Genomic DNA, 23,065 nt, shown 5'->3' with positions numbered 1-23,065 from the left:
TTGATAGGATGTTGACTATAACTTTACAGACCAATCTATTGAATGCCATGACAGTCTGGGTAGAACACAATTTGTCATTGTCATTAAAGGGTGTGGTATCAACCAAGGCTTGTGTGAATGTCACATCAGTGGTGCATCATGGTTTGAAGACAGTCTGGTAGTTTAGGAAAAGATGGTTTGTTGTGATTTTTCCCTGCAGGTGGATGGATATTGCTACCTGAGCTTAGCGTACAGCGTGTTCATTTGCAAATCAGCATAGAAAAAACATAATATCACATCCTGTAAAGTCTTTTCCACCCATGCTAAAATCATTTGAGAAAAAAAAAAACAGAAGGAGTGCCCAGTGGCCCCATCCATTAGCCTAAAGTGAAAGCACATACACTGGAAAGCCAAAAGGATTGTACAGAGAATCCCTACCCCAGCACCCGCCCGAGCATAGGCGAGCACACAGGAGCACTGAGGCCCTCTAGTGAATAATCGTGGTGAATACATTGGTCTAGAGAAACCATTTGGCTAAGTGCTCCCTGTGTAAATTATGATTGGATATCCATGATTGGCTGATTTGATTTACTGGTAAGTCCCCAGTAAAGTGCAGTGAGGGTGCCAGGGCTTTCAACTCAAATGCTTCTAGTGGGCCTGCGGAAAAGGGGGTGGTGATGAACAGAGTGTCTGAATTAAGCAGACCACTCTTACCCAGTCCAAAGATCAAGGCTTTATCCATCACTGTTTTTTAGCTCACTGCACCATCCCAGCTCAGAACTTGGCTATATGCAAATCAGTCTGACCCTGGCCCAGTGCATCATGGGAACAGGGCAGACCAAACTACCAAGCCAATTCTTATACTGGGAAGGAAACAAGCTACCGGGGACCCGTTTCTGGCATTTCAGCCGTCTTCGGCCCGGCTTGCTTGAATCCTGATGGTGCAATGAGCTAGGGACTCACATCTGAGTATACCCTTCCACGCTTATGGTGGACAAAAATGATTCAGAAAAGGGGGTGGTGATGAACAGAGTGTCTGAATTAAGCAGACCACTCTTACCCAGTCCAAAGATCAAGGCTTTATCCATCACCGTTTTTTAGCTCACTGCACCATCCCAGCTCAGAACTTGGCTATATGCAAATCAGTCTGACCCTGGCCCAGTGCATCATGGGAACAGGGCAGACCAAACTACCAAGCCAATTCTTATACTGGGAAGGAAACAAGCTACCGGGGACCGGTTTCTGGCATTTCAGCTGTCTTCGGCCCGGCTTGCTTGAATCCTGATGGTGCAATGAGCTAGGAACTCACATCTGAGTATACCCTTCCACGCTTATGGTGGACAAAAATGATCCAGAAAAGGGGGTGGTGATGAACAGAGTGTCTGAATTAAGCAGACCACTCTTACCCAGTCCAAAGATCAAGGCTTTATCCATCACCGTTTTTTAGCTCACTGCACCATCCCAGCTCAGAACTTGGCTATATGCAAATCAGTCTGACCCTGGCCCAGTGCATCATGGGAACAGGGCAGACCAAACTACCAAGCCAATTCTTATACTGGGAAGGAAACAAGCTACCGGGGACCGGTTTCTGGCATTTCAGCCGTCTTCGGCCCGGCTTGCTTGAATCCTGATGGTGCAATGAGCTAGGGACTCACATCTGAGTATACCCTTCCACGCTTATGGTGGACAAAAAAGATCCAGAAAAGGGGGTGGTGATGAACAGAGTGTCTGAATTAAGCAGACCACTCTTACCCAGTCCAAAGATCAAGGCTTTATCCATCACCGTTTTTTAGCTCACTGCACCATCCCAGCTCAGAACTTGGCTATATGCAAATCAGTCTGACCCTGGCCCAGTGCATCATGGGAACAGGGCAGACCAAACTACCAAGCCAATTCTTATACTGGGAAGGAAACAAGCTACCGGGGACCGGTTTCTGGCATTTCAGCCGTCTTCGGCCCGGCTTGCTTGAATCCTGATGGTGCAATGAGCTAGGGACTCACATCTGAGTATACCCTTCCACGCTTTTGGTGGACAAAAATGATTCAGAAAAGGGGGTGGTGATGAACAGAGTGTCGGAATTAAGCAGACCACTCTTACCCAGTCCAAAGATCAAAGCTTTATCCATCACCGTTTTTTAGCTCACTGCACCATCCCAGCTCAGAACTTGGCTATATGCAAATCAGTCTGACCCTGGCCCAGTGCATCATGGGAACAGGGCAGACCAAACTACCAAGCCAATTCTTATACTGGGAAGAAAACAAGCTACTGGGGACCGGTTTCTGGCATTTCAGCCGTCTTCGGCCCGGCTTGCTTGAATCCTGATGGTGCAATGAGCTAGGGACTCACATCTGAGTATACCCTTCCACGCTTATGGTGGACAAAAATGATTCAGAAAAGGGGGTGGTGATGAACAGAGTGTCTGAATTAAGCAGACCACTCTTACCCAGTCCAAAGATCAAGGCTTTATCCATCACCGTTTTTTAGCTCACTGCACCATCCCAGCTCAGAACTTGGCTATATGCAAATCAGTCTGACCCTGGCCCAGTGCATCATGGGAACAGGGCAGACCAAACTACCAAGCCAATTCTTATACTGGGAAGGAAACAAGCTACCGGGGTCCGGTTTCTGGCATTTCAGCCGTCTTCGGCCCGGCTTGCTTGAATCCTGATGGTGCAATGAGCTAGGGACTCACATCTGAGTATACCCTTCCACGCTTATGGTGGACAAAAATGATTCAGAAAAGGGGGTGGTGATGAACAGAGTGTCTGAATTAAGCAGACCACTCTTACCCAGTCCAAAGATCAAGGCTTTATCCATCACCGTTTTTTAGCTCACTGCACCATCCCAGCTCAGAACTTGGCTATATGCAAATCAGTCTGACCCTGGGCAGGTGCATCATGGGAACAGGGCAGACCAAACTACCAAGCCAATTCTTATACTGGGAAGGAAACAAGCTACCGGGGACCGGTTTCTGGCATTTCAGCCGTCTTCAGCCCGGCTTGCTTGAATCCTGATGGTGCAATGAGCTAGGGACTCACATCTGAGTATACCCTTCCACGCTTATGGTGGACAAAAATGATTCAGAAAAGGGGGTGGTGATGAACAGAGTGTCTGAATTAAGCAGACCACTCTTACCCAGTCCAAAGATCAAGGCTTTATCAATCACCGTTTTTTAGCTCACTGCACCATCCCAGCTCAGAACTTGGCTATATGCAAATCAGTCTGACCCTGGCCCAGTGCATCATGGGAACAGGGCAGACCAAACTACCAGGCCAATTCTTATACTGGGAAGGAAACAAGCTACCGGGGACCGGTTTCTGGCATTTCAGCCGTCTTCGGCCCGGCTTGCTTGAATCCTGATGGTGCAATGAGCTAGGGACTCACATCTGAGTATACCCTTCCACGCTTATGGTGGACAAAAATGATTCAGAAAAGGGGGTGGTGATGAACAGAGTGTCTGAATTAAGCAGACCACTCTTACCCAGTCCAAAGATCAAGGCTTTATCCATCACCGTTTTTTAGCTCACTGCACCATCCCAGCTCAGAACTTGGCTATATGCAAATCAGTCTGACCATGGCCCAGTGCATCATGGGAACAGGGCAGACCTAACTACCAAGCCAATTCTTATACTGGGAAGGAAACAAGCTACCGGGGACCGGTTTCTGGCATTTCAGCCGTCTTCGGCCCGGCTTGCTTGAATCCTGATGGTGCATTGAGCTAGGGACTAACATCTGAGTATACTCTTCCACGCTTATGGTGGACAAAAATGATTCAGAAAAGGGGGTGGTGATGAACAGAGTGTCTGAATTAAGCAGACCACTCTTACCCAGTCCAAAGATCAAGGCTTTATCCATCACTGTTTTTTAGCTCACTGCACCATCCCAGCTCAGAAATTGGCTATATGCAAATCAGTCTGACCCTGGCCCAGTGCATCATGGGAACAGGGCAGACCAAACTACCAAGCCAATTCTTATACTGGGAAGGAAATACGCTACCGGGGACTGGTTTCTGGCATTTCAGCCGTCTTCGGCCCGGCTTGCTTGAATCCTGATGGTGCAATGAGCTAGGTTCTGAGCTAGGATGGTGCAGTGAGATGAATAACGGTGATGGATCAAGCCCTGATCTTTGGACTGGGTAAGAGTGGTCTGCTCAATTCAGACACTCTGTTCATCACCACCCCCTTTTCTGAATCATTTTTGGCCACTATAGGTGTGGCAGGGTATACTCAGACATGAGTCCCTTTCTCACTGCACCATCAGGATTCAAGCAAGCCGGGCCGAAGAAGGCTGAAATGCCAGAAACCGGTCCCCGGTAGCTTGTCTCCTTTCTGGTGAAGAATTGGCTTGGTAGTTTAGTCTGCCCTGTTCCCATGATGCACGGGGCCAGGGACAGACTGATTTGCATATAGCCAGGTTCTGAGCTGGGATGGTGCAGTGAGATGAATAACGGTGATGGATCAAGCCCTGATCTTTGGACTGGGTAAGAGTGGTCTGCTTAATTCAGACACTCTGTTCATCACCACCCCCTTTTCTGAATCGTTTTTGGCCACTATAGGTGTGGCAGGGTATACTCAGACATGAGTCCCTTTCTCACTGCACCATCAGGATTCAAGCAAGCCGGGCCGAAGAAGGCTGAAATGCCAGAAACCGGTCCCCGGTAGCTTGTCTCCTTTCTGGTGAAGAATTGGCTTGGTAGTTTAGTCTGCCCTGTTCCCATGATGCACGGGGCCAGGGACAGACTGATTTGCATATAGCCAGGTTCTGAGCTGGGATGGTGCAGTGAGATGAATAACGGTGATGGATCAAGCCCTGATCTTTGGACTGGGTAAGAGTGGTCTGCTTAATTCAGACACTCTGTTCATCACCACCCCCTTTTCTGAATCGTTTTTGGACACTATAGGTGTGGCAGGGTATACTCAGACATGAGTCCCTTTCTCACTGCACCATCAGGATTCAAGCAAGCCGGGCCGAAGAAGGCTGAAATGCCAGAAACCGGTCCCCGGTAGCTTGTCTCCTTTCTGGTGAAGAATTGGCTTGGTAGTTTAGTCTGCCCTGTTCCCATGATGCACGGGGCCAGGGACAGACTGATTTGCATATAGCCAGGTTCTGAGCTGGAATGGTGCAGTGAGATGAATAACGGTGATGGATCAAGCCCTGATCTTTGGACTGGGTAAGAGTGGTCTGCTTAATTCAGACACTCTGTTCATCACCACCCCCTTTTCTGAATCGTTTTTGGCCACTATAGGTGTGGCAGGGTATACTCAGACATGAGTCCCTTTCTCACTGCACCATCAGGCTTCAAGCAAGCCGGGCCGAAGAAGGCTGAAATGCCAGAAACCGGTCCCCGGTAGCTTGTCTCCTTTCTGGTGAAGAATTGGCTTGGCAGTTTAGTCTGCCCTGTTCCCATGATGTACGGGGCCAGGGACAGACTGATTTGCATATAGCCAGGTTCTGAGCTGGAATGGTGCAGTGAGATGAATAACGGTGATGGATCAAGCCCTGATCTTTGGACTGGGTAAGAGTGGTCTGCTTAATTCAGACACTCTGTTCATCACCACCCCCTTTTCTGAATCGTTTTTGGCCACTGTAGGTGTGGCAGGGTATACTCAGACATGAGTCCCTTTCTCACTGCACCATCAGGATTCAAGCAAGCCGGGCCGAAGAAGGCTGAAATGCCAGAAACAGGTCCCGGGTAGCTTGTCTCCTTTCTGGTGAAGAATTGGCTTGGTAGTTTAGTCTGCCCTGTTCCCATGATGCACGGGGCCAGGGACAGACTGATTTGCATATAGCCAGGTTCTGAGCTGGGATGGTGCAGTGAGATGAATAACGGTGATGGATCAAGCCCTGATCTTTGGACTGGGTAAGAGTGGTCTGCTTAATTCAGACACTCTGTTCATCACCACCCCCTTTTCTGAATCGTTTTTGGCCACTATAGGTGTGGCAGGGTATACTCAGACATGAGTCCCTTTCTCACTGCACCATCAGGATTCAAGCAAGCCGGGCCGAAGAAGGCTGAAATGCCAGAAACCGGTCCCCGGTAGCTTGTCTCCTTTCTGGTGAAGAATTGGCTTGGTAGTTTAGTCTGCCCTGTTCCCATGATGCACGGGGCCAGGGACAGACTGATTTGCATATAGCCAGGTTCTGAGCTGGGATGGTGCAGTGAGATGAATAACGGTGATGGATCAAGCCCTGATCTTTAGACTGGGTAAGAGTGGTCTGCTTAATTCAGACACTCTGTTCATCACCACCCCCTTTTCTGAATCGTTTTTGGCCACTATAGGTGTGGCAGGGTATACTCAGACATGAGTCCCTTTCTCACTGCACCATCAGAATTCAAGCAAGCCGGGCCGAAGAAGGCTGAAATGCCAGAAACCAGTCCCCGGTAGCTTGTCTCCTTTCTGGTGAAGAATTGGCTTGGTAGTTTAGTCTGCCCTGTTCCCATGATGCACGGGGCCAGGGACAGACTGATTTGCATATAGCCAGGTTCTGAGCTGGGATGGTGCTGTGAGATTAATAACGGTGATGGATCAAGCCCTGATCTTTGGACTGGGTAAGAGTGGTCTGCTTAATTCAGACACTCTGTTCATCACCACCCCCTTTTCTGAATCGTTTTTGGCCACTATAGGTGTGGCAGGGTATACTCAGACATGAGTCCCTTTCTCACTGCACCATCAGGATTCAAGCAAGCCGGGCCGAAGAAGGCTGAAAAATGCCAGAAACCGGTCCCCGGTAGCTTGTCTCCTTTCTGGTGAAGAATTGGCTTGGTAGTTTAGTCTGCCCTGTTCCCATGATGCACGGGGCCAGGGACAGACTGATTTGCATATAGCCAGGTTCTGAGCTGGGATGGTGCAGTGAGATGAATAACGGTGATGGATCAAGCCCTGATCTTTGGACTGGGTAAGAGTGGTCTGCTTAATTCAGACACTCTGTTCATCACCACCCCCTTTTCTGAATCGTCTAGTGGGCCTGCAACACTGATTGTGCGACCCACACAAGTAGCATTTCAAATGTGTCTCAGACCTGCCTTCGGTGTATGCGTGTGCAGTTTTTAACTGCCATGTCAATCTGGCATGTGCACTCACTTGCCAGGCCCCAACCTTCCCTTTTCTTATATGTGCAGAGTATGTTAAAGGTAGGACATGTACTGGTGTGTTTTAGATGTCCTGATAGTGAAATACTGCCAATTTAATGTTTAAGTCAAGCATGCAGTGTCTGCAAGACCATCTGTAAGCAGTACAAGTGTAATCCCGCCTACTGTTTGCGAGCTGATTGCGATTGGATAATGTATGCGTTATTCTGATTTCCGGGCTCCTAATTGGTTGGTGTTCCCGATACATCCCTTCTGTTTTATCAGAAGGAGCACCGACCAGCTACAGTTTTATTACTCTGCAACTGTTCATGTTTTATGCATATGGACTACTTGTTTTTTTTATAATGATGTTGTGTCACCACAGCATTTTATTTCCACTATGGTGCTCGCTTCATGGACCTCCATACACATAAGTTGAACTTGCACAGGCACTGCACTTTATATTTTAGCGCTGAGCCTGCTTGCATCATTATTATTTTTTTATATCCTTGGTACCCTTTTTATGGGCCGCCATGCTAATAAGTTATATATGCACCGGTGTTGTGCTTTACATTTTATCACGGCGACCTCTTTCATCATTATTTTTTAATTATTGTCTCATCACGTACAAACTGCAGCTCAGGGTCAGGATTCTGCTGCCTCACTTTCATATCTGAAGGCTGCTGGAGATGGATGTGGTCGGGAGATCTGAGCTGGTTGGTAGGTTATGATACAGTGTGAGCTTACTAACCTTCGAAGTCTGCTGTGTTGCGACTCCTCGTGTTTTCTGAGCCCCCGGTGCCACCTGGCAGGTCCAGCGGTGCCACATGTATCAGGTGCCGGCATAGTCCGTAGATTCTGCTTAGCATTGATGTGCTGCCTTCTGCACTGGCGTTGTGGCCCCGCTGTGCCACGGAAAGCAGCAATGGAGGCAGGAGGTGCGGGCAGAGCTGTTCTCTGCCGCCCCTGCTGTCAGCAGGCGGAGCAGTCACCCGAGGCGCCAGGTCCAGAGCAGGTGAGGAACCGATGGGTTAAGGGGGCATCCTGAGTATTTGTTCCCATGTTAGACTTATATTTGCATATAACATCTGTACCCATCCCTCGTCTCTTGCAGCTAAACACAATATGCCTGATGGACATTCCACTGTGATTATAATTTATCAATCAATCAATCAATCAATAACGGCATTTATAGAGCGCGCTACTCACTCGTAAGGGTCTCAAGGCGCTGTGGGGTGAGGGGGCGCTGCTACTGCTCAAACAGCCAGGTCTTGAGTAGCCTCCTGAAGGTCAGTCGGTCTTCGGTCTGCTTTAGGTTATGTCTCCGTATTGATTACACAAGACTTAACTTTTAGGCGTACACTCAGTGCTATACATGGAAATCAGTTACTTCAGACACCCACAAAACATTTTGGTGGAGTTCACATGATGGAGTCAGAAATGGGTGACTTCATAAGGTGATAAAGAGCAGAGTTCACAACAGTAAATATGTTGTATGCGTGATGGTGCCAGTTCATGTTTCTAATGTGCTCTGTTGGTGAAGGCAAAGTAACTATAACTGGACTTGCGTTTTCCATTGCCCTGGCAACGCTTTGCTGGCTCAAAGACCTGAAGCCATTTTGTGCCAGGCAATCGTCAAATATGTCATGTTTGAGTAATGTAAAGACCTAAGCAAACTAGTTTCATCAACATAGCTGGATGTTGCAACCAGTACCACTTCTTTGTGTGAGATCCTGCCCATGAGCGACAGACGCTGCTTCCTTTCAAAACTCCGAAACCGATATTGCGGTATTTGTAGTAAAGCCTCTTCTAGCAAGAACACCCTTATTAAGTGTTAGGAAATTGTCATGACCTTTCCCCCTCAACTGCATGTACATATTGTGGTTACAAGATCACGTACTTGTTTATTTGAAGAGCTTGACTGCTATTAGGTTTTCGAAATAGCGTGGTAACTGGTTTGAGGGTTATTACATTGCATGTATGATGGAATATATTTGGAATGGTTACATCAGTTTATGTTAACTCGTTTGAGAAAGCCCAGGGTTTGAAACAAGGTGTTCTTATGTTATGGAGTTTCGTGGCAGCCCAAGCTGGTTATGTGAGTGCTTTGCTGAGAATGAGCCTACTCCATTTTATTTAAGAGTTATTGCTATGTCACTCAAAGATAGCGACCTCAAATTAAACGCACATCTGCTCTAAGGACAAATAAATAAAGCAGATGTCAGCATAAAGGTTAAGAGGGCAGTCTTCTGTAAGGCACTCTTTCCACTCCTCTCTAGCAGAGTGATGAAAACAATATTTTGCTCCGCTCTAGCAGTTCATTGCCTCAGTCGTGCAGGACTCCCCGAGGTAGACACTATTCAGATGGGACCCCTATCACTCTGTCGCCTTTCCCCTGAGCCTGACACATGTTGGACTTATTACTGATATTGATAGGAAGAAAAACAAGCATTTGCAATGCAATAAGTCTCTCATTTGCGAGATATTGAGCTATTGGCATTGTAAATTAAAATCCCTTTTATTTAAGTGCACCGCTTGCAGGTTTCCAAAACACATAAATAAAAGGCATTGTTATTTACAATGCCAATAGCTCAAACTCTCTCAAATGTGAGACCTATTGCATTGCAAATGCTTGTTCACTGGTAGCTCTCCCATTGGCTAACATTGGAGCAACACTGTAACATTTCAAATTTTACATGTGCAATTTTCAAATGGGAACAGCTATAAATATGGAAATTAGGCTCTCCGAACTCAGAATTTAATAAAATAAAAATCTCCTGTTCGATCTGGGGGTCTCTAGTTGGCAGAGTTAGGTACCACTTTCCAAATAGGGACCCTTGCTTCTAGTCAGGGTAAGGAGGATACACTCTTTAGATAACCCCTTCTCACCCCCTTGGTAGCTAAGCACAAGCAGTCAGGCTTATCAAAGGCAATGTATCAGTATTTGTACCAACATTCACAGTAACACAGTTAAAACACCACAAATGGACTGGTTATTCCGTGAGTTTGGAAGGCCTGTCTGCTTGCTATATGTTCATAGAGAGAGTTCTGTACTTTTGGGTAATTCTGTTTCCTTATATATTCCCTATATGCAGGTGTAGCTGTATCTGATTCCTGTGGGACATACCTGATTACGCCAACAGTAGTGTGTTTTCTCTCCTCCGGATTTTCATCCCACCCTCTCCCTGCATTCAAATTGCGGGTCAGCTGTATAAGGTTTAAGTGACCTGCTGTTGGATTGTGGGAGCGGACTGGGTTCATCCTCGCTCCTGCAGCAACGGGCCATGTTTGGGTGGTAATCTGACATCTGACAACACCTGAACCTGGCTTCCCCAACCAGGGACCAACCCCTGCGGTGGAACAATTGCCCGGCACACCAGGACTTCATCACAGATGTGCCCACACTGGTAGACAGTACCCACCTGGCCAACCCAACGGTGTGGCCCAGTCCACCCTTTGGGTGAGACTCCTGCCCCTTCCAAAGGGCAACCCTGTCCACCAGGACAACCAGCCACGGGGGCCACTGACAGCTGCCAGTGATGAGAACCAGGCCGCATGCCTGTCAGGCCTCTCAAACCTCTGTGGTGTCAGAGAGTGGGGGGCAGTAGCCCTAGGTTCCTCGTACCTTTTCTCCACTCTCCTACTTGCCAAGTCAGTTAGGCTATCCTGACACTGGTCCGCCAGCCCAGGGCCTGTACCCTCAGATTGACCAGAGGCTCTCCTCCCCCTACTTCTCCTTCTGGGGTCCTGCCCTCTCCTTCCAGGAGAGTCACCCTCAGAACTTAACTCTCCCACCAGTTCAGGATCTCTCTATAGCAACTGATCTCCGAACCTGGGGTCTAAACCCTCGGGTTTCACCGGGGTCAAAGGCAAGGACTCCCTCCCTCTGTACCGCCTTCCAGAGCGCTGCACCCCCCCCCCCTACAGTAGGGGTACCCCTGGAAGACAAACTGCTCAGGACACTGGTTACAGATGTCCTTCCTTCCAGGTCAGGCAGATCCTGAACCTGGTCTCCCAACCCAGGGACCAATACCTGCGGTTGTGCACTTGCCTGGCAAGTCAGGACTTCTGGGGACTCACACAGTACCGCCCTGAGAATGACACATGACTCATGTGTCCAGTGACAGTATGCCTGGTGCAGATCTCTCGACCCCTGTCCACTTGACAGTGCATCAAGGATCCCCCAGGACAGGAGTGGTGACCCCATGGTCACTCCTGGGAGACTCCACCCGTCTGGCTGGCCCCTGTCCCACTGATTCTCCCACTGGGGACTCCTTCCCCCTCTCACCCCTCAGTCTGGACTTCTGCACCCTTCCAACTGGAGTGGCACTGCCAGTCACCAAAACTGATGGAGGCCTGATTACAGGTACTCCCCGTTCACCAGACACTAGGAGTTCCTCCTCAAGCAGCCTACTAGCGCCCTCTAGGCCCCCAACCTGGTGTTCCCTTAAGGAACCCTCAGGGCCCTGGGACTGGATTTTGGGCACCTTGGGACATGCAGCCTCACACTCACTCCTTCTCCACTGAGACAGGACGTGAGCCCATACACCCCTCCCACTACACTGGGTGTTGGCATAGCTCTGGAAAACTGGGACTTAAAATATGCTCTCCAACAAATGAATCACACAGCCCCCACAGTTATTAACCAAGCTACCCTTTGCCTCACCCTCCAGTGCCTCACACAAGTACCGCACACACTCTCCTGAGATTGGCAATACAGTGTACTACTGTCTCTGTCACACAACCCACACTCTTCTGGCTGATCTTCACACTCACACACCAAGGTTTCTACCATGGGGGAACCCCCCCTCCCTGCACCTCTCATCTAGAGTCAGTCCCCCAATCTACTTCAGGGACACTGCACACTACTGGAGATACATCATAAACCTGAACACCCTGGTGTATGTCAACCCCCTCCCTCAAGTCAGGCGCCATATCTCTGGGTGTTGGTACCTTTCTCCCAGCACTGGAAACTATAATCTTGCTGCCACCATCTGAGCTGGACTTCACCTCCAATTCAGCAAAGTTCACCTCTTGAGATACCCATGTTTCTTCTTCAGCTGAGACACTCCTGGCCTCAAGCCTCTAGAGCTCCAACTCAAGCTCCGTCATTCTTAATTCATGGGCCAAGGTCAATTTCAATTCCTCCGGGGCATAGGCATTTTTGCTCTCCTCCAACATCCTTTCTCCATTTCCAATTGCTTCATCTTGAATCTCATGACTTCCAAGTCAAAGATTCTTACTTTTTGGTTCTCTTCTATTTCCTCTGGGGTCAGACCCCGGCTGGAATGGTTGCTGCCAGGCCTTGAGCCTGGACTGCGCACTGGTAAATTCATGGGGCTGAAACCCCTCCCTTCCATTTGCATTATTTTCATCTTGGGCCTCCCACCAGCCCTTCAAGATTCATGCAGCTTATCCTTCATGAAGCTGCTTTTAATGGGGCACTCAAACTTGTGACAGAATTGCTGAAGCTCTGCAACTTTGTAGGAATATAAATCCTCAATGACAAACTCCAATTCTGCTGCTCCCACACTGGGTGCTTTTCCATTCAGAGACATGATGCTTTGAAGAATTACTCAAAAATAGAACCAATCAAAAAAAAACTCAACCATAGTATTTGGTGGCGTAGTGGTCTGCACACATTAGTGATGCACACCAGCCACTGTGGGTCTAGTACAAATACAAGTTCAAATCCCACCACTGACCAGCAATGTTAGATCTGGGGGTCTCTAGTTGGCAGAGGTAGGTACCACTGTCCAAATAGGGACCCTTGCTTCTAGTCAGGGTAAGGAGGATACACTTTTTAGATAACCCCTGCTCACCCCCTTTGTAGCTTGGCATGAGCAGTCAGGCTTATCAAAGGCAATGTGTAAAGTATTTGTACAAACACTCACAGTAACACAGTGAAAACACCACAAATGGACTCCAGAACAGTTTAGAAAAATAGAAGTATTTAATCTAAAGTAAACAAGACCAAAACGAAAAAAATCCAAAATGCACAGTTCAAGAATATGGTTTCAAATGAGTTCTTAAGGTCGCGTTAAAATAATCCACAGTTGTGTCACGTTTTAGCCAACAGTACCTTTAGATGCGACCAAAGTCAAAGCTGTAGCGGAGAAAAGCAAGCGATGCGTCACTCCTGGGACCCTGGGGAGGCGATGCAACAACCCCGCTGGTTGTTGCGGCGTGCTGCGGTGACTGTATGGGGAGGGATGTAATACTTTGCATTGATTCCAGTGCACATGTTTCGGTGGAAGCGTCTCGCAAAAGGTACAATGCGACGATCTTCGGGACGGCGATGATCTCAGGTGCGGCAGCAATGCGCAGCGCAGCGTCCATCTTCTCCTCTTGCGGCCCCTCAATGTGATGGCTCTGCGACGACTCTCGCAGTGATGTGATGCGGTCCGCAAGCAAGCGGTGCAATGATCTCACCCAGTAATGAAGGGCTCTGCGACGATACTCACAGCGATGGTAATCTTCCCGCACCGGTCTGGTGCGTCCCGCAAGCGAAGGATACGATGACTCTTTCAGCGGCAAAAGGCGCTGTGACGATCTCTGCCTTCTTAGCGGTGGGAATTTCCTTGCACTGACGGGGATGCACTCCACAAGTGAGCAATGCAATAAACTTTGCATAAAGTTTTTTAAATATTGGTTACCAGCTTCACAACACAGGTACAACTTCCAGAGGCACCATACATGGGCCAAGCACTCGAGGAAGGACAGAACTCTCTCAGCAGAGTTCAGGGAAGTGGGGTGAAGTCCTTTTGTTCCTGGGACTTCTTAACAGGGAGCCAACTCTTCTTCAGGCCCTTGGAGATTCCTACAAGCAAGGGGACAAAGCAAAGTCCTTCCCCTCTCCTTGAAAGCAAAGCAACTGCAGGTCAGTCCAGCAAAGCAACAGCAGGACAGTCTTCCAGCTTTCTCCTTGGCAGAGGTTCCATCTTGATTCCAGGATGATCTAATTTTCTGTAGTCAGGGATCCTGTACTTATACCCTTAAAAGTCTCTGTTCCATTTGTGCAGTAGGGCTCTGAGCCCGGTCTGAACCATTTCTGGGTGTTCCTTGAGCACTTTGTTTTCCTGGTCTCTCCTTTCCTTTCAGAGAGAGGGGCAGGGTCGTCAGCCACTCAGCAGGAGGAGGAGCACCATTGTGGAAGGCAGGCGCAGCCCTATTCAGGCCCTTGTACTAGCCCCTCCCACCACTCAAGATGCAGATGCTGTCATTCAGCCTAGGGCTGACTCAGGCAGCCTCCTGGGGGCTCCCCAGCCCCTGTCAGTCTCAAATCAGACAGTCAATTCACAAACAGGTCAGGGCACACAGAAAGGTCAGACAAGAGAACAGCAACTTTCTTAAAGAGCTGCTCTCAAACACAGGATTTAAAAACAATCTTTCCTAAAATATGTGTTATTAAATTCTGAGTTTACGGATACCAGACTTTTATGTCCTACCTTGCTCCAATGGGAAGATATGCTGGTTGCCACTGTAGCCAACATTCCCAGTGATAACCTATAGGCAAGATAGCCTTACAATACTGAAAAACGAAAATGGCTGTTATTCACTAGCAGTGCATGTCACCTGCACTAGTACATGCTCTACCTTTCACTTACACTGCACCCTGCCCAAGGGGGTACCTTGGGCCTTCCATAGGGATGAACAATGTGTACAGAAAGGGAAGGGTTAGGCCTGATCAGTGGGGACACTGACCAGGTTGACATAGCAGTTCACAGAATGCACACTGGCACTGCTGTGGCAGGTCTGAGACACCATTTTAGGGCTACTCATGGGGGTGGCACAATCAGTGATGCAGGCCGACTAGTAGCATTTGTATCACCAGCCCTGGCACACTAAGTGCACTTTACTAGGGACTTCTTGGTGATGCCAATCATGGATAACCAATTACAATAACAATTTATACAGAGAGCATATGCACTTTAGCACTGATCAGCAGTGGGAAAGTACTCAGAGTCTTATTGCCAACACCCACGGGTCAGGAAAAATAAGAGAGGAAGAAGCAAAAAGTTTGGGGAGAATCCTGCAAAAAGGGCCATTTCCAACAACACCTTTTTAGTAAAGGTGGTTTCTAAATTGTCTGTGTTTGAAAATGCCACTTTTAGAAAGTGGGCATTTTCTTGTTTAACCATCTTATGCTCCTCTGCCTTTTTGTGTATTCACGGTCAGGTTTTGGAGTTACAGGAGCTGGGGATGTGCATTCCCTCTCAACAGTCACAAGGGGGTTGAGGTGTGTCCTGCCTTTCCTTGTTGACTAATACCTAGCCTGAGTAAACCTGGTCTGCATTTAGAGTGGTGAGATAAGTTTCACTAGCACCTAAATAGAATGTGTCTTCTTTGCACAATGCTATCTCCACGTCCTGCAGTTAAACTGGACAAGGGAAGGCAGAACTGATTTGGACTGAACTCAGAGATCCTTGCCACAAAGAGAACAAAGAGAAAATGTGGTATAAGTAATTAACCTAAAACACCAGGAGTTTAGATCACCTCTGGAAATGAGAGGACCCTGCCAAGAAGAAGAGCTGAAGAGCTGTGTAAGGAGCACTACTGTTAGACTTGGCCCATTTTGCAGGGTCATCCCTGAACTTTTTACTTTCCTCCTGGCATTTTTTCTGACCTGGTGTTGGTGATTTTAGGACTCTGGGCACTTTATCACTGCTGTCCAGTGTAAAGTGCATGTGCTCTCTATGATAAACATGGTAAGATTGGTCTAAACCTGCTAGCTAATTTAAATTACATATCAGTCCCTTGTAAAGTGGTATCTTAGATACCTGGGCCAGTAAATTAAATGCTACTGATGGGCTTGCAGTGCTGCTTGCGCCACCCACCAAAGCAGCCTTTCGAACCTGTCTCAGGTCTCTACCATTGCAGGGCCTGTGCATGCAGTTTACTGCAGCTGTGACAAAGCACATAAAGTGGGTGCCATGTCTGTGACTCACCTTTACTACATATCAGTCACCCTGAAGGTAGGCCCTAGCTAGCCCAATGGGCAGGGTGCAATGTAGGTAAAAGGGAGGACATGTGCCTTAACTGTGTGGCATGTCCTGGTGGTGACAAACAGCCATTTTGGTTTCTAACTACTGTGAGGCTGCCCTCTCATAGGAATTCATTCAGAATTCCCTGATAAATGTGTCAGTGGTAATTCCTGATTTGATATGAGTAGCGTGATCAAGTTTGGTATATTTGAAATAGTGGTAATAAATGCTGCAGAATGGTGGGCACATATTTATTATCACTATTTTATGAATGCCACTTTTAGAAGATGGCATTTATGTGTGCTATGTGTCTTTGTGCCTGTCTGTTGTTTTTTGCATGTCTGGCACTGGAGTGACAGGGGCTGGGGCGGTGCAGTGGTTCCAGAGGGGCTGGGTGAGTCAGTGCTAGGCTGAATAGACCCATCTGCATTTGGAGTAGTGGGACAAGTAGCACCTGGGCCTGAATAGGACTGTGCCTGCCTTCCACAATGCTGGCAATGCCCCCCCTCCTGTGGTGTATCTGCGGCCACAACCTACACTAACAATAAGGGTGTTTGGTGCATTAAAAGGATGTTCTTAAGTGCCCCCCAGAACTGGTTTGAACTTGTTCCCCAAATCCTGTGCTAGGCCAGCACAAAGGAGACAAGTGGTATAAGTACTTGGGCTGTGACCCCATGACAGTGTTGAACTGGTGCTTACTTGGAAAAGGGAGACATCATGTACGGCTGCAAGGAGGAACTGCCTAGGGACCAGACTACGCTGAGAGAAGGACTGCCCCTCTGCGCTGCGACCCCGGTGCTGGCCTGCCTGGCTGCATTCTGCTGTCATGTCCCAAGCACACTTCCAGGGGTGCTGCTGTGCCCTTGGTCCGGGTAGACCCGATTGCTTATTCTCTTGGAGGTTCCTGGCCCTAGACCTGGGTTTGGAGTGTGACGTCATTTACCTGAACCCCACTTTATTGCCCCTGTTTCCACTCACCCAAAGTGCGTGGTGGGCACTTCCAGTTTTATTGCCTGAAATCTAAAGAACAAGCTCAATCCCCAATGGGCGGCAGCCATTGAGGGTGACTGCACTGTGAGGAGGAGCCGCACCGGGCAGTCTGCGGGGCTCCCACGAAGGAGGAAAGAGCAACCCTGAAGTCAGGCAAGCCTTCTACCTGGAGGCGGGTGGGGCTCCCGTGCTGGTGAGATCCCCATGTGTGGCCTGGGGGTTGAGGTGGTCTACCCGGGTATCCAAAGGTAGGACCAGAGCCTTGCGGGCTCCATTCCGCAACTCTCCACCTCCCCCGCCTGGTAGAGGGAGAGGTGGGTCACCAGCAGTAGACAGCCAACCGGAAGCGCTGCAGATGTAACAGGCAATGGGCCTGAGCCTGGTTGTGGGCGGGGCCCGTCTGAAGGCCATAGGCAGTTTTTTTCCCTTCACGAGTGGGGACTACATGAGGACATCTCACCCTAAGGGAAGCATTGCTCTACCCTTCGTTGTCATTGCGGCGTGAGTCCCAGACACCCCCCCCCCTCCTCATTTAACACAGTGGCTGCACCACGAGAAGGTGGGCAGCTGCCCCTCACCAGTGGGGGTGAATTGGGGCACAGCAAGGTATTCATGTGCCCTGTGACAAGCAGATGCCATGGTTCACTGGGGCATATATATGTTATCATGTGCACGCTAGGAGGAATTACTCCATCATGTGGGCAATAATGGCATTATGCCTACAGTGGGCACCAGATTCACAATATGTTATGCCCTGATGTAATTGGGAGGTGTTGCAGTTGGCCATACCTTATAAATATCTGGAATTGGTCCCATGTGACCACAGTGATAATGTGACATAGCTATCACAGGAATAATCACAGTGATGGTGATTCTCTAATGTGTGCACTGCTGCAAATGTTTGTTAGGGTGCCCTGCTGAATATTTTCATGCATAATGTGTTATGGTGAAAGGTGGGCCTTATGTTTGACACAATTTATTTATGCTAATTGTAATGTTGCTAGTATTTACTGGTTGTTTTCACTAATTCTGTGGGTTCTAATGGTTATGACAGTGGCCTGACTGTCCGTTTTGTTTATATTATCCCCTGTAAAGTAATACATAGTGCCAGATGGCACAGTCTATATATGTGAATACATTCTAATGTGTTGTATGAGTAATAGAAAGACTGTTTTTATATAACCTTGTGTGGAGAGTCTTTTGTGGTGTGCCTAGTGTCTCGCTGCTGTGTGAGTGTGCTGCGCAAACACTTTAAACATTGCCTCTTGGATAAGCCTGACAGCTTGTGCCAAGCTTCCAAGGGAGTGAGCCGGGGTTATCTTTTGCGTGTGACTCTCTTGCCCTGACTAGAGTGGTGGTTTGTACCTGACTTAGGCGCTTGCCCTGGCCAACAAGAAATCCCATTTCTAACACCTACGCTTTCTGTTGTGTGAGGTGTGGGTTGGCCTGCACGTACTACTTCTGTCTGTGGGCAGAGGAAAATGACTGACTGACTCTTTTTACCATGCTGTGGTATCCTGCTTGAGAAGATCTCCAAGGGCTTGTTTATGCTTGCCTCTTGTTGTGGAAGTCTCAGGAATAACAAAGTCTTCACCGTGCCTATTTTGAAGAATTACAATGTCTGCTCTTCCCCCTCCTGTGGAATTTTAGTTTGCGATCTGAACATCATCTGCGCCAGCTTGTCACCTATGCACTACGCGCACGGCAGCCATTCTAGATATCATGGTCTCCCTGTCCACGACCGATCGCCAGCGCGCCCCTCTGACCCAGCAAGCATCCTCCGCGCACCCTGGCTCCCCCTCCCTCCTCCTTACGAGCATGACCCATCTGCATGACCCTGTCCTTGGAAGTCATGCCAGCGCCTGACCAACACCTCCTCCCCTCCCATGAATGCCCCTCTGTTGAACAACCTCCCCCCTGCGCTGGATTGTCCACGCAGCATGAATACCACTCCATTGATGGCCCCTCACCCCGTGTCCGACTGTCCACACAGGTCCGAGGCCATTACCTAAGCCGAGAAGATATCATTTACTGCCCTTATTGTATGAGGTCGCTCTCCTTCAAAGGACCCTCTATTGATCCAGGCCTCCCCCCACCCCCTGTGACGTGATCAGGCGCACACATCCTAAGACTCGACGAAACACTCAGCTGCGTGATGACTCTCTCTCTTATCAGCAGGTTGAGGACCTCCATTGTGAAGGTATATGGGGGTGGGATTAACACGAGGATTGCGGGGATGACTTTTTTCTTGCCTTACACAGTTGTGATTGTAATAAAGGAAGGTCACATGCCATAAACCAGTGTATAAGAGGCCAGGCCTCCGAGAGGCTATTAGAGCACCTCGAGACGATACCTTGTTGTCTGATCTGATGTGTTCTGCTCCGTCGGAATAAACTTCTGTTTCCTGCCTTCTGGTCTCCGGCGCCTGCCTCATTGCTTGGTAATTTGAATGGTACAAGGGCGGTTAGCGCCGGGCAAATCTTGAGAAAGGTCCTAGCCCTACCTTTTTCTACAATTGGCGTCCCAAAGCGTGGGGCCCATCAGCGACACGTGGATCCAGTGGGAGAGGTCCCGATGACAGAGTGAACGACTGCAACGATCGGGAAGAGCTCATGTCCGATAGACCCTCGTCTGACAGCCGATCATCCGACCTTCACTAGTTCTGAACAGACCTCTCTCGAGTGATCTACGGTCCTGACTGGGAACCATCAGGAGTGCCGCGAACATCACGAAGGAGAGAGGACGATCGGGCGCTGGATCCAGAGGACAGGAAACCGTCCATGCGGTCCGGGTAAGGTCGTGTAAACACGACGAATTGAGGAAAATTGTTTGTTTGGATAATACTAGTATTACGCTTTGTTGAAACCTCTGGAGATTCGCTGTCTGCAAACGGGGAAAAACAAACAGGCTCTCTCTTTGCAAACAGTGAAGGATAGGTAACGCAGACTTTTGTCCCTATTGTAATCCGTCGTGCCTATTTTCCTCCCCCACTGTTTCCCGAACTATCGTTCGTGGATTATTGTCTGGAGATTCTTTTTCTGCAAACAGGGAAGAACAAGGTCTCTCTTTGCAGGTAGAGAAAGAGTAGGTAACGATAACTTTTCGTACCCACTTATTCTCCCCACTGAATTGTTTTGATTGACCGATTATTCGGTATTGGTTGGTTTGAGGTATTCACCGCCGGCAAACAACGGAGAATAGAAATATTCTGTCTAGTCTTTGCCCGCCGTGATAAGATAGGTAGTGCAGACTTTTGTCCCCGGTGTAAACCGTCATGCCTATCTTCTCCCCACTGGTTGGTAGCCTGTTTAGCCCGGACCGCTTATTAGAGATGAACCATCCAGCTCCACTGGAGGGCACCCCTAATAAGGACATGTTCACTAAGTATGGACTAGTCGCTATAGCTTACACTAGACTATGGCATAAATATACGAAAAAGAACCCTGAAAGTCAGTGGCCACTGATAGGTTCCTTTAGTGAAAATAAAATAAAAACATTAGAAATAGCGCTCCAGAAGAATAAGACCACGCCCACTATGCTCGACAGTATCGGCATGTGGCGCAAAGAAACGGAACAACGAAAGAAAAGAGAAGAAGCAAGAATAGGGAAAGAATTACGAAAGGCAGCCCATCTGGCCGCAAAGCAACTAGAAGAAGAAATAAAAGAAAGAAAAGAAGCTACACAAAACCAAGAATCAGGGTCAACAGGCCAATGTCCTGTTAGGACCCCCTCTGCGCTCTACCCTGAACTACCCTCCAAACAACGGGCAAACGATGAGCTATTGCTAGGTCCACCGATCATCTACATGCCCCCTCCATATGCTCCCAGCCAACAAAACTTGCAAGCCCCGAGTGTGAGTGAAAGTGGCCCTAGTGCTAGTGCACCGGCCCTCACGGCCTCCGCACCAGCCACATTAACAACTTCGTTAGACGACCCCGAGGCTAGCAAACAATCATCCGCCAGGTTAAGTAGGTTAAGCAAAGATGAGCGGGATGGGATCAACGAAATAGCAAAGACATTGGTAGAACGAAGGGAGAGCGAAGAATACACAATGAGCGTATATAATTCACATGCCGACAGCCATAGACGGCATTTCATTTTGCGGTTCAGCTACCACACCCTGAACGCGTATGAAGATAGGTATCAGAGTAAGGGTCCCGCTAAACTCACAACACTGTATAGAAAGATTGATGTTGGAGATGGGACTGAACGTGAGGCGACGGAGCTCTTCATGCAAATGCTTGAGGTCTTCCGCCACCTCGCGGAACAGAAACCAGAAACCAAGGTTACGGTCCCTGAAACAACCTCGGCAGAGGTAGCCAATACTATGATGCCTATCAGAGAGGCGGCTCCTTACTGGATCCCGCCACGGGGCCAGGGAACGAGCGATGATGTTAATAGTGAAAATGCAAAGGGGAGGGTTGTGTACAATTGGGTTTACCAACCATGGGACCGACAAGACATCCTAACCTTTAAGCAAACCTTGCCCGACTTAAGAAAGAACCCGACGGCATTTTATACCGAATTAGGCACAGCCTTGGGTTCGACAATAATGACTTTAGCAGATATTGACTTGTTCTTTGGGTTATGCCTGCCAGCTGATGTGTGGAAGCAAATCCGGAAGGTCGACCACACGGATCTGTTTGGACATACCTGGGACCAACTCGGTAAACTAGATAGACAGCGAGAGCCGGGGAGTAAACCAGTGAAGGACATACTGGAACTCCCAGACAAACTAGTCCAGAAGTTAAAAACCCTGGTCCCGGAAAGAAAAGTAGACTGGTCGATAGTCACGGCCTGTCGACAGAAACCCCAGGAGGATGTGTCAGAATACTTCTCCCGATTCGAGACCGTGTTCTCCGACTACAGTGGCCAAGATATGACCACCGCAACCGGACAGCACCTGTTTGTGCAAAATTACGTAAAGGGACTAACACAGGAGGTCTCCCAAAAACTACAGACGAGTGAGAGTAGTTGGGGGGCCTCCAAACCCGCAGCTATCCTTCAGATGGCTCAGTATTACGAGCACCAAAAGAATGAGAATGATAGGGCGTCCGAGAAAAAGAAGAAAGATTTGAAGGAAAGGGTAATGATAGCCCAGATACAGGGTATAGCGCTAGGACGGGAACACCAAAGGGGGAACTACCAATCAACCACCCCCAGAGATCTACCTCCTAAAGATCACACCCCAGCACCCCACACTGGACGTAGAGACGTTAGCAATGACCAATGCGCCTTCTGCAAAGGGCTCGGTCATTGGAAATTTCAGTGTCCAGTTCTGATAGAAATGAACAGAAATAGGGAGTCCAGGGATGTGGCGGGTAGTCCGAGGAATAGAATACAGGGACGAGGGAGCCCCAACGACACCAATAATGACAGATCAGGAAGACTGAACACATTTGACCGTCCCCGACAGAACCAATATCAGCTATCTGAAGGTGAACATGCCCCCGACTTTGCATAGGACTGCCAGGGGCAAGGGAGGGATCCAGTCGAGCTCTGTGTTGACCAGCAAGGTCCTTATGTCACCGCTAAGGTCTTGGGTACAGAGTCTCCATTCTTGGTAGACACTGGGGCGACACGTAGTGTGTTATCAAAACGACTGATTCCAAGGGCACCCTTGTCTGGCTCACACATAACGTCGATAGGTTTCGATGGGACGCCCTCCACTAACCCCCTGTCCGTACCTATTACCTTTGACCTAGAAAACAACACTACTGACGCGACATTTCTCCTCTCCTCCAACTCCCCTGACGCCATTATGGGCATTGACTTACTGAAGCATTTTCGAGCTACCATTAGGTGTTCCCCAGATGGAATACGAGTCATCCTGTACGACAACCCAGACATGCTCAGATCCCGTCCCCCACGACACATGTGCTCTATAACTGACGCTGACCTATCCCTGCTTGACACCATACCTTCGTACCTGTGGGCCAAAAATGACTCTGATGTGGGGCGAATGATGATTGATCCTATTCACATAACTGTACGACAGGACGCTATGCTCCCGAAACTCCCGCAGTATCGGATATCGCCAGA

This window comes from Lissotriton vulgaris, chromosome 3_1 (assembly GCF_964263255.1).
Source record: "Lissotriton vulgaris chromosome 3_1, aLisVul1.2, whole genome shotgun sequence".
In the NCBI taxonomy this organism is placed as follows: domain Eukaryota; kingdom Metazoa; phylum Chordata; class Amphibia; order Caudata; family Salamandridae; genus Lissotriton; species Lissotriton vulgaris.
The sequence above is the reverse complement of the archived record's forward strand: the minus strand, read 5'-3'. Positions refer to the sequence as shown.